Here is a 9,846-nt window from a genome sequence, read left to right as displayed (position 1 = left end):
AGGCCGATGGCTTATTCCACATGGTTGCCGTACCCACCCCATTGCTCAGCTCCCGTTCGGGAAGCTGCTGGAAGCAGCTGTTACGACTTTAAATAGCCTCGCTGGTGGCAGATCTTCAACCACGGAGGGTGGATTTGACGGTTGGAAGCAGCCCAAAGCTATCCGGAGCCAAGAGTGGTGAACAGAGTGAGCGATTAAGGCTGGGAAACACCATTTTTAGTCTGAAACAAGGTGTAAGTGTAATTAAATCGATCTGGGGGGCTGTCTGGATGGTCGCTAATGTCTCCTCCAGCTCCAGTATGCTATGATTTTCTTGTATAAATAGAAAATGGATTTTGAAGGTAAAAGAAACATTCCACAGGTTAGAAACAAAGCCACTTTAAAGGAATCTATGAAACCACTCCTTCCGAGGGACTACTTTACGGGGCAATTCTTTAGAGGCAAACCTTGTCCCAAGGAGTCAGAGACTTTCTTCACACTTTATCTCTGAAAAATGGAGTTGGGACATGGATGACAATGGAAGGCTGCAATAGGCAGACATCTTTTTCCCATCTTGGTGTATATTCAAAAAGTGGTGCCCTTTCAGCCGGTGGCGTCTTAGATTAGATGAAATGCAATACAACCAGGTTGACTTTACCGCTCAGCAAAATGTCCCTGGGATGGTGATTTCCAGGTGGGTTTTGTGGTCGTCGGTTGGGTGGTGGTGATGGCGGCTGCTTGTGTTTTAGTTTACTTTGGCTTTCCTGGCATCGGGCAATCTCTCTACCATTGTCTCACTGCCTTTGTCTTCTCTTTTTATTTTTACTTGGAGATAATGTTTGTGGGTTTCTATGCCTGGCCTTGAGCACTCCCTGTAGCCCAAGGAGGCCCTGAACTTAGGGATCTTCCTGCCTCAGTCTCAGAGTAGATGAGATTGCATGGCCGTGCCATAAGCCCAGACTCAGGCTAGTCTTGACTCTGATGTCCAGCAGTAAGACTCAAACATCAGCAGACTCTAAAGCTCTCCAGCTGCAGGCTTAGAGTATCAAAGATGCTTCTGAGTCTGCTGCTTGCCAAACACACAGAAAGGAAGTGGGCCAGCCATGGTACTGTGTGTGGTGAGCTGGGTTAAGAAGATCACAAGAGAGCATCGAAGCCATCTTGAGCCAAGAGGATGCTAGTCTTTATTTTGAGCAATGCTACCAATTAAAGTATAGCTTTTCCCCTTGTGACTTATACAAACATACAATGGATTCACCAAGGTCGCCATGTACCCCAAGTCATTAGAGAAAGCTCAAGCGTCACATGACGCAGGCTACTCTCTCGAGCTCTCAGTGAGGCTTCCAAGGGCCCCCACCTGAAGACAACCTGAGAAGAAAATATGGATTTGCAAAGAGAAGCCCTTTTTAGTTTATGGTGTGCAATCTATACCGCCCATGGGGCAGGGAAATTAACAATTAGGTTTGCAGAATGGGCAAAGCCATCTCCTATTCTTCAAGCTCAATTTCTTGCAAGCAGAGTCAGGAAGTAAAGAACTCAGCAGAAGACACACGAGCACCCAGGAGACATCCAATCCCCCAGGGGCTTCTCAAGTGTGCCTATGAAGCGAACACAGAGAGATCGCTCTCCATTGATTAAAATATAGCTGCAAGCAAGATTTGGAGATGCAGCCTTGCCTCATCTGAGGCTTTCAGTTGCCCCCAAGTTCAGCCCACATGGGACTAGGGAGTGTGTTGTGTGAGACACTGTGCAGAGTGAGGCCAGGCCTGGCTGTTTAAAAGCAGAAGCATCCAGACCCTGGTCAGTATCCCCACATGAAATATACCTACTTTGTTCAACAGTCCTTGACCTGGAACACAGAGACCCGTGGGCTAAAAGATCTTCTAGGATTAAGTTTGGCTTTCTGACCACAGCTGCTTCTCCACAGAATGAGTTGACCCTTCCCTATCACTTTCCAGAATGCAAGATGCTACCAGGCATCGAGGAAAGAGCTAGGAAAAGGAATAGATGGATCTAGCCCCAAGAACTGTGAATGCCACTCAGAGTACGGAGCTCAAAACGAAGTGAGGAGATGCACAGTTTGGGTTGGGGAAGAGGGACCTCGGATAACGTCTGAGCCTTAGTCACATTCTTCCTCGTCTCTCAGATGAAGCTCAACCTTCCCTGGCAACAAGCCTACTACTGAGGATGCTCTAGGTCTTATACTAAGAAGGACTGACTCGTGATTCCTGGAAACCCGGAATGGGTCAGGTAACAAACAACATGGATGAATCCAAAATCGTTCTCTGTGGGAGATCGACAAAAAACACAGAAACGAGGCCTCTGGTTTATATGGAGACCCACAGAACCCAGAGTAGCCGTGGGACTAGAACTGCTGGGTTGTATATCCTACTCTATTTGCATATCTTATGTGTTTCGCACTTAACATTTTAGCACGGTGCCAAGTTATTTTCCAAAGTGGCTGTGTGAATCTGACCCCCACCTACAATCTACTCTCTCCAGGTTCTTCCCATCTAACTGGGGCGGGATGGGCACAGCTCAGTGGGGGAGCGCTTCTCTACCAGGAGCAAGGCCTTGTGTCCAAGCCCCAGCAAAGTGGGGGCAGGGAATAAGAAATGCTTTTGAGGAAGTCAAAACAGTGCAGCTACTTGTCACCTCGATGAAAACCAGCTCCATGCTTTACTTTAAAATGTTAAATACAGAATACACAATAAATGTAAATACAGAAAATATGAGTATAGTCCATCCCTAGGTATTTACCCATAAAAGAGTAAAATGTGTGTCCCTACGAAGGTCCGCACATGAATATTCATAGCAGTGTTTTGCATGATGGTTGAAGAGTGTAAAGAAGCCTCCTCTCAAAAAAAAAAAAAAAAGAAGCCTCCTCTCCACAGTATTATGCTCTTGCATTGAGCCATGCCTGACTTCTTCCTCCTCCCTTAACGTTCACATCTGTCTAGACAGCACACCTTTGTTATTGCTTAAGATGCTTCAGAGTTTTCTGGCACTTCTAGCACATACAGAAAGAATGTGGCCTCAGCCCTGATACTGTGCCCCATCAGTGCATAGATAAAGTTATAATAAATAATACGGAACAAATATTCATACATACTGCATGGGCGGACCTCGAAACCGTGCTAAGTGAAAGAAGCCAGGCACAAAGGGCCATTTAAATTAACCGCCCAGAATTAACAAATGGGAACTGGTAGAAAGTGGACAAGTAGTCACCTGGAGCTGGGAAGGGCAGCTAAGGACACACAGACTACTCAGACCATATCGTGGCCCTTCAGGAGCCTTTCGCCTCATCCAATGGCCAAGATTACAGGTGTGTATCACTGTGCCCAATTTAACAATAGTCTTCCTTCTTCCGTTTTCTTTTTCCCCTTTTCTTTTCAGTGCTGAGAACTGAAACTAGGGCCTGTTATCTGCCACCCAAGTGCTCCACCACTGAGCTGCATTCCCAGCCCTTAGCCTCCTCCTATTTTTTTTTTTGTTGTTGTTTTTGTTTTTTAAATTCTGAGGCAAGGACTCACTAAGTTGTCTGCACTGGCTGCGAACTCACTTTTTATACCAAGCTAGCCCTTGACTTATACCCCTCCTGCCTCAGCCTCTCTAATGCCAGGGACCTGAGGATAGCTGGCCCACGAGCTCCCAAGTGGTTCTGTTTCTATAGGCATACTGGGTTACAGATGGAGGCTACCACATCTAGCTTTTACATGGGCTCTGGGTTTGAAATGCATGCAGTGCGTGCTTCTGCCTACTGAGTCACTTCCCAGGGCCAGGAACTGTGTGTTCTGTTCAGTCCTGGGCATGTTCAGTAAGAGCTTCCCAGAAAGAGCAGAGCATCTCTTTTGGGAAGAGCTCCTCTAGGTAGATGAGGCTGGGGAGCGAGTTTGCAGGAGAAAAGAATATGACAATGATCTCCACACTTCCTAGCCTGAAAACAGGACATATGGGAACATCCTTGGGGGACCGGCATGTGGGTTAGATGGCAGAGTGCTTCCCACAAAGCCCTGAGTTCAGTCCACAGAATTGTACATAAACTATCTGTGGTGGTTCGTGTCTGTAATCCCAGCATCCAGGAAGGCAGATCAGAGGTTCAAGGTCAACTGCATTTCACATAGAGCTCAAGGCTGGCCTGGGATTCATGAGAGTCTTTGTTTGCTTTGGGTTTTTTGTTGTTCATTCATTCATTCATTCATTTGTTCATTCTTTCATATGTTTGTTTGCTTGTTTTGTTTGTCTTAAAGTTTTAGGGTTTTTTCTTCTTTGTGTATAAACACTAATATGATCTCTTGGCCTTTAGTAATATACTCAAGAAGAGTCACGTAGTCCAACTTAATGAAGCCCATGTCCTTTGAGTACCGACAGAAAACTTCCTGCACATGTTCAGCCCATATTTCCAGACCAAGCCCTGGCACGCTGAGCAGACACGGCAGGAGAGAACCCTGGTCAGACATGCAAGGGTTGATTCCAGTACAGCTGCTGGTGACCCATCTTGCCTTCAGACTGCCAGTGAGGGAAAAGGTGAGGGGCTATGTTTAAAAGGAGGAGGGCGAAGAGGATGAAGAGGGCAAGGAAGAGGATGAGACCTGTCAAGGGCAATAGGATAAACCATATGACATCGGGTGAGGCAGGAATGGCCCTGTGAAGCTGTGCCTTACAGTCTTCCCCACATAGGTTCAAAGAGAATCCAGGTAGCTGGTTCTAAAAGAGCAGGGTGTCATTTGCAATACTTTGAAACCAATGGTAGCATGTGAGCAGACAGGGAAGTCATTCTTGAAGGAGTAGCCTGTCCCCAAAGCAAGGACCTAAGACGCTTACATCCTGAGTGCCTGAAACTCATCCTCATCCATCTACCCCCACACCTGCGAGGGAAGGTGCTGTAACAAGCATCTTGATATATACTTGTCTGCAATCTGGTTATGAGGTTATCAGGCAAGAAAGACGCCCCGGGGGAATGCATATGCTTCTCTCATAGAGGAAGCTGTGAGGAAATAGCTGAAATTTATCTTGAGGGAGATAATAGAAACACTTTTTTAAAATGTGGAAAAAACAATATTTTCCCCTAGAGCATTAAAGCCTTTCCAGGCTTAGATCATGTTTCTCATTAATGGGCCTCCTGGCCAGATCCATCTAGGGTCCAGGAGACAAGGAGAGAAGTGGATTTGCCTGGTCAGTGGTTTTAATACAAGCTGGGCTGGGGGGTGGGTGTGGGGAGGAACACATACCACATCAATCTGAACATTTGCTACTCCCCAACTCAAAGCCCCTTGGAGGGTGACCCAAGGATATCCCTTACTTATGATAAAGGGTTCTAGAATTTTCGAGAAGAACCTACTGCTTCTGATCTATGCCATTCCTGTCTTAGTGAGAGACTCAGCCTCTTTGCCTATGTAATTTAAACAGTGACTATGTTTACTTCATTGACTTGTTTGTGAAGGAGCCAGCTTTGCTGCTGAGATGGCTGTCCAATGTCCCAATGCCTGTGAACAGAGAAGCCTTGGAGGGGCAAAAAGAGAGAAGGCAACACAAGCATTTATTGAAAACATGACTTTCAATTCCAGAGATCCAACCCAGAGCCCCACATACACCAGGCAAAGGCTATCCAGTGGATTACATCCCCAGCCCTCCTTTTACTATTATTTTGAGACAGGTTCTCATTCTGTTTTCAGGCTGGCCTTGAAGTCATTCTGTAGACCAGGCAGGCCTTGAACTTGTGATCCTCCTACCTAGGTGTCCCAAGCAACTGGGAAGGGTGGCAGGCCTTTACCACAAGGCCTGGTTTTGTTAAGTTCTTTTTTTTTTTTTTTTTTTTTTGGTTCTTTTTTTCGGAGCTGGGGACCGAACCCAGGGCCTTGCGCTTCCTAGGTAAGCGCTCTACCACTGAGCTAAATCCCCAGCCCCTTGTTAAGTTCTTTAAAACAAAATCTTCATGGAGTAGTCAGTGGCCATTGGCTCAAGAATCACGCCTGACCCTATCTGTAGGAGGCGGTGTAAGGTGTGATGTGGGTCTAACTGAGTCTGACTCCACATGAAAGGTGGCCGTGATCGGTGTGGTGAGGTCAGGGGGCCGGAGTCGGGTTTGCTCTCTGTCTATGTAGGTAAGCTTGGTCTGAGAGATGGCTCCGCCTTTATCTGCAGCTACTCAGTAGAAGACCCACTAGTGCCTGCCAGCAAGAAAGCCCCCATCTCAGTGCTCCCAAACGCCCTCATCCCCAGGGAGGGCAAGGAAAATCCTGTCCCTGACCCAACTACCCACTCCCTTTATGGGTACATTCTATCTGAACCTGCATAGACGCTCTCTGAGTCTTGATTTCCTAGTTAAAAAAAATAAAATAAAATTAGGCCAGATAGATGCTTTTCAACTTTATTTCACCATAACTCACAGTGAGAAGGATATTTATTATAACCCATTTTATATGTAAATATGTTTTTTTCCATAAAACAAAGGTTATTCTTACTCTATGGGATGCACCCTACTATTTTTTCTATTTTATTCTGTTTCCTGTGTTTGTTAGTTTCAACACCGGTCACAGCTCATTAATCGATCTCACTACCCCAGTGGGTCATGACCTGCAATTTGAAAGCCCCTTCTAGAATGTTCTCTAATGACCATTCCAGCTGTGCCACTTGATGGCTCTTTATCTAGGCTTCTCCTGCTCACACCCTGGGAGCTGATGAGCTAGCTCTCCCCACTCATAAGGCTGCCCCATTCTGCTTGCTCCCTCTCCTTTGGCCACGTGCTTTATGTGAAGACGCTCTTACATCTATCCTCATGAACTTCCTGAGATTAAATGACTTGTTCAAGGCCACACACTTGTCTATGCAGCATAGCTGGAAGGCCAGAGCTTCATCTGCCTCCTGAGACGGTGTCAGTGGTCAGAGGGTGTCCAGGCCTCCTGGAAGAGGTCTTTCCCTTATGTGTGTACTTTCACTCACACACACACACACACACACACACACACACACACACACACACACACACGAAACACCTCTCACCTCTCACCCTTCTGTATTCAGCACTTCTTGCCTTCCCTGGTTTCCAGGGGCATCCTCTCGAGGGTGTCTGTCACGTCAGTTTGAGCACACCTGACACAGGCATGTGAATGGGGCTGAGCGACAAGTATGTGAGCCTCTTGATCTGTCTAGTCTGTAGGCAGATTTCAGAATCTTCGTTCCCAATGAGCAGACATTCTACCTCACACAGATTTTAATTGGACAAACCAAGTGTGAATTGTTAAGGCTGAGTCCCAGGAGCGGACCCTCGATGCTTCCTGTCAAATATGCCCTCGAATCTGTGAGGTGTCAGCCAGAAGTCTAAGGATTGAACCAGCTGAGGATACTGAAATGGGCAGGGAGGGCCTATGGCCTCCTTACATGCAGTGCATAGGGACGCCCACGGAAACTCACAGATCCGGTGTCAGAGAGGAGCCTCTGATCCCAGAGGGACATCTGTAAGCAAAAATTTGGGCACAGGATTTATAATGGCTATTAATTACCATGCTGAACTCAGGTAGAGAGAAGAGATGAAGGCTGATAGGTGGATGGCAGCTGATGGATGCTGAATCATAGATAGCAGCGGGGAGATGGTAGGTAACTGTAGATAGCCAGGAATAAAAAGTTGCTCCTAGATTGTAGCACAGCACGGATCATAGATAGTAGCTGATAGCGGATCACAGATAACAAATGGAAGATACTGGATAATGGCAGAAGATAATAGAAGCTGATAGTAGATAATAGTAGATGGTTGATAAGAGCAGCTAATCATAGATAATGGGAGGTAGATGCTAATAGTACCTAATGGTGCCTAATAGTTGGTAAGTGATAATAGCCACTAATAGAGGGCAGCTAATAGCAGGTAATAGTGGCTGGCTTCAGATCAGAGCAGATAGCTCCTAGCTAGTGGCCGGAAAGACGACTGCCTATCAGCATCTCCTAGTTTCCATCGTTGCTCTGAATGACTTTAGCACGCCCTTACATAAACCTGTCCTAAAGTCTCTGGAGCCTGAGGTAGAAGAAATGGGGTGGGGGGGGAGGTCATTCAACACATTCACCACAAAGCTTTGTTTGTATTATGTTTACCTAGATATGTGTGTTTGTGTGGGCACATGTGTGTACACATTGGTTTTGAGATGGGTTTTTTTCCCCATTGGCCTAGAACTCGCCAAGTAACTGGCTGCCTGACCAGTAAGTTCTCCTCACATACACACACACCCCACTTTGAGTGTCTCTGACTTCCCTGGCACTAGGGGAATCATATAACATCCCATACGATGATAACCCAGGTCCTCCTGTTTGTACAGGAAGCACATTGACCCCCACCTCATCCTTCATTTGTAATTTTCTTCCCTTCTTAACTAGCTACAGGATTTTAAGGTTCATCATGTAACCCTAGAATTCCTTACCTCTGATGGAGGGATGGGTCATAACCCAACAGCAGGAGGCAAACTGTCCATCCATGATAGACTTTGATAGTTCACAGTGTGTTACCAGAATCAGGCAGTCCAAACGGCAAAGGCAGCCCCCTCTGCAGGAGGCAGACCATGGGCTGACCGTGGACAGAGAAGATTAGTGTGCCTCCCTTTGGAGGCCAGCAGGAGGCTCACCAGAGCTGGGTGCATGGCTACCTCCTGACCATCCAGACTACCTCTAAGAAGCATTTAATGTTACCTTAAGCTATGTCCCCAGTGTATTTTACTGTTCCATGGCTCTCTACTTGACTCGGGGGCGATTTCTGTGAAGTCCCCAGCCCCTACAATAGTTCCTGGCACACACAATATCCCAGGGAATATTCATCAAACTGATAAATGGATAAGATGGCAGTTATGGGGCCAAACAGGCTGGGGGACACAGACTGTCCCACTCCAAACTGATCATGGCAGATACCAATAAATCCCTTAGCTGCTCCTATTATCGTGGCCTAGTTGCAAACCTCAGGGTGATCTCAACGTTGATTTTGAACCTTCGATGTGGAATGTTGAGAAATCTCCCCATCCCGCACCCCTGCCTTTAATGCTCTTCAAAAAGCTGATCTCAAAGGACCATCCTTCTCCCCAAGACAAGACCCACCTCCACCCTTCCTCAGCCCCACAGAAAAGACAGCCTCTAACCTTCCCAGGACTCCCATGGGATTCCCGGGGTGCTTCCCTGTTTGCCTGCCTCTATGAAACTCTAGGCCCCTTCCCCCTTTTTTTGACATACTTTTCCTCATTCTCCCTATTCAGCTAGTCTAAATAGAAGTAACTCATTATCTGGCACATTCTGTCTTCCACAATGTGTTTTCCCCTTGCAGAGTCAACATGAGGATCAAATGACGTGCATGTGTGAATATTGCACCATACCACACCCTCAGAGTCCTTTTCTTCTCTGGTTCTCCAGAGGTCACAGAAAAATTAAGCAAGGGTGTCATCATGGTCACTCAGGAATCCTACCCCCTTACATCTACTTCAACAAAAATGTAAGGAAAAATATGTTTGCTCTGGTTTTCTGTCTATACATCCATGTACATATGTATTCTCATATAGACCCATATAGGTCACATATCCATGTATGTACACACTTCTATGCATATCTATCTACCTCTGAAAAAAATAGATATAATCCAGATATTTTGTGCACATGATGCACATTAACATGTAAGTTCCATCCACAGTTCAGAAGCCATTTTTGGATCTCCTGTGTGTCCCATAAGCTCTGCTGATTGTTAGTAACCTCATTTTCAGGTTCGGAAATAGTGTGAGAGGAAAGGAGGTGACTTGTTGGTTCAAGGTCACACATTAGTAGTGTCCAATGTGGTGGAAGAAGCCAGAGCTAACTGGCTGTAAAGTTCTCCCTCACCTTTGTGTCTCCCTAACTACTAACTAC

At 46.3% G+C, this 9,846-nt stretch overlaps 1 pseudogene; it reads right to left on the bottom strand.

The window, feature by feature from the left end:
• Positions 1 to 3,777: 3,777 nt before the first annotated feature.
• Rps29-ps2 (ribosomal protein S29, pseudogene 2) lies at positions 3,778 to 4,476 on the bottom strand (annotated as a pseudogene).
• Positions 4,477 to 9,846: the final 5,370 nt, after the last annotated feature.

The sequence above is a fragment of the Rattus norvegicus genome, chromosome 8 (assembly GCF_021556685.1).
Source record: "Rattus norvegicus strain SHRSP/BbbUtx chromosome 8, alternate assembly SHRSP_T2T, whole genome shotgun sequence".
In the NCBI taxonomy this organism is placed as follows: Eukaryota; Metazoa; Chordata; class Mammalia; order Rodentia; family Muridae; genus Rattus; species Rattus norvegicus.
This window is presented reverse-complemented; position numbering and strand designations above follow the sequence as displayed.